This window comes from Octodon degus, unplaced genomic scaffold (assembly GCF_000260255.1).
Source record: "Octodon degus isolate 3935 unplaced genomic scaffold, OctDeg1.0 scaffold00154, whole genome shotgun sequence".
Classification (NCBI taxonomy): domain Eukaryota; kingdom Metazoa; phylum Chordata; class Mammalia; order Rodentia; family Octodontidae; genus Octodon; species Octodon degus.
Window position 1 is genome coordinate 124,497 of NW_004524730.1, and position 2,844 is coordinate 127,340.

Consider the following 2,844-nt stretch of genomic DNA (forward strand, 5'->3'; position numbering starts at 1 on the left):
TTCAATAGCCAGCAGAAATCAGCAATACAATTATCTAAGCTATCCTGCATATATACATAAATATATCTTCTTTGCCTTCTTGGATCTTGCAACAGACTCAAAATCTAAAATCCAACCACACATGGAAGATATCTCAGAGAAGCAATCATTTCCTAAGTATTCTAAATACTAGCAATAAAACAACCCACCATAAGCAATTTACAAGCATCACTCCAGGAATTAAACTAAAAAAAGAAAAGAAATGAAGAGATATTGAAACAAGATGCAACCCCAGCCATCCCACTCACCAAAGGAAAACATAGGGAGCAATGAGTTTGGACAATCTGAAAACCACCAAACTGACTTCTCTGAAGTAATATCAAAACAAATGAATGAGGCTCTAGAAAAAAAAATGAAATCAGAAATAATTTTTCAGATAATTGTAGAAATGGTGTCCACAAATAAAACCACGCTTTGGCTGGCCAAATAGCTCAGCAGATTAAATCACCTGCAAGCAGGTTTAGGGGCCAAGGGTTCAATCCCCAGGCCTTCTGTGCTGGCCCCACCCATAAGAGACACTGAGATGGCAATTGGGACTGGGTGTGGCACCTCTTGGGGTGCTGTAAACAGGTGGATCACTAGGAGTCTAATCTAATAGTGAAACCCTGAACACCCAGTAGGCCCTTCCTTAAAATACAAAAAAAACAAAAAACAAACAACAAAAAAAAAAACCCTAGTGACACTAAAGCAGATACAAACAAAGCATAGAGGGCTTAAGAAAACTATGAAGGCCATGAATGATCGTCATGTGAAATAAATGGAATCCGTAAGGCAGATTCAAGGAGGTATCCAGGAGAATAAAAAAAGAATTGAAACTATCCATTGCAGATTAAACTAATCTGAGGACAGGATCTCCGATATTAAAGACAGGCTTGCTGCATGTGGTTATGAAAGAAGGATTTCTTAAAAATAGAAGGAACCATGAGAAATCAAACCAGTAGCTTCTAGGGAAGCAAGGAAGAATAAATGAAGATTGATTGGAGTCAAGAGATACCACAAATGATATAAAAGATACTTCTCACAGATATCATGGCAGAAAACTCCCCTAGAAGATAAAAAATTTGACATAAAAACAAATAAGACACATAGAACTTCAATTAGTCATAATCAAAAAATCTACAGCCACCTTTCCTGTGAGGTGAGAGTAGCACGAGATGAGGAGTTAGGGAGCTGAGCTTCTCTTTTCTGTTGTGTAGACAGCTCTACTGCCAAGATGGTCAATGTACCTAAAACCCAAAGGACATTCTGTAAGAAGTGTGGCAAGCATCAGCCTCATACACACTTATAAAGTCACCTAATATAAGAAGGGTAAGGATTCCCTGGATGCCCAAGGAAAGAGGCACTATGATGGAAAGCAGAGTGGCTGCAGTGGGCACATGAAACCCATCTTCTGGAAGAAGGCTAAACCAACAAAGAAGATTGTGCTGAGGCTTGAGTGTGTGGAGCCCAACTGCAAATCGAAGAGAATGCTGGCCATTTAGAGATGCAAGCACTTTGAACTGGGAGAAGACAAGAAGAGAAAGGGTCAAATGATCCAGGTCTAACCTAGTGCTTACCTTTAAGGCAAAATGTTGAAGCTATAGGAAGATTAGCTGTAGGAAAATAAATGCAGTAGTAACTACAGAAAAATTCTACAGCCAGACACATCCTAGTTAAGTTTCCAGAAATTCAATGCAGAAATAGAATCTTACAAGCTGTTAGAGAAAAGAAATGAATTGCCTGTAAAGAAAAGTCTATCAGAAACATGTCATGTAATACAGAGGCAGTTTGCTGAAGGGACGCGATGCGTGGCGACAAGCCCCCAGAGGAGTCCGGGGTGTTCGTTCTGGTGGAGATGGTGGACATGGTGTGGATTCCCCCGTGGTAGTTTGACAGGAAGTTCAACTATGCCATTACCAAAGAGCTGAACAAGAAATTGACCAACAAGGTTGTGTATAATGTGGGACTCTGCATCTGCCTATACGACTTCACCAGGCTAGAGGACTCCTACATGTTTCCAGGGGACAGCGCGTCCCACACTTTGGAACTTCCACTAAATGTGTGGCATTCCACACATTTCTGGATGAGATTCTCATCGGGAAGATCAAGGGCTGCAGCTCAGAGTGGGTGCATGTCTTTCTGGGGTTCTTCGAAGACATTCTCATCCCCCCGGAGTACTTGCACCAACCGGCCAAGTTCGACAAGACGGAGCAGGTGTGGGTGTGGGAGTATGAGACAGAGGAGGGTGCACACGACCTGCACATAGACACAGGCGAGGAGATCTGCTTCCAGGTGGTGGATGAGAGCTTCGTGGACACCTCACCTACAGGGCCCAGGTCAGCTGAGGCTGCCACCAGGGAGGAGCTGCCCAGGAAGGAGGCATCATACTTGCTCGTGGGATCCATCATTGAGCCTGGGCTGGGCCTCCACTCTTGGTGGACCAACAGCTAGCCTGCCTGGGCTCCACAGTGACCCTGCCCCTGACCACAGGAAGCAGCAGCTCAACAGCTACTGAGCAGTCTGCGCCCCCTTGAGCTGGCCTGGGCAGAGGCGAGAAGTAGCGCCACCAGCTGGCCCACCCCTCCGATCTTCTCTGATCCTCCCAGATCGGTGCCTTGAAGTCCTGCTGTACTCATGAACTTCAGTTTTGCAGCTCTGGGATTGAACCCTGGCACTTGCATATACTCAGCACGTGCTCTACCCCTGAGCTACATCCCAACATTTTTTGAGACAGTCTGAGTACATACCCAAGATGGCCTCAGCATGAAATGCTCCTGCCTCAGCCTCTTGAACAGCTGGGATTACAGACATGTGCCAAATAGGAAC

General features: G+C 44.8%; 1 pseudogene; it reads left to right on the forward strand.

Annotated features, from left to right (window-relative positions):
- Positions 1-1,821: 1,821 nt before the first annotated feature.
- Positions 1,822-2,469, forward strand: LOC101579239 (annotated as a pseudogene).
- The last annotated feature ends 375 nt before the right edge of the window (positions 2,470-2,844 follow it).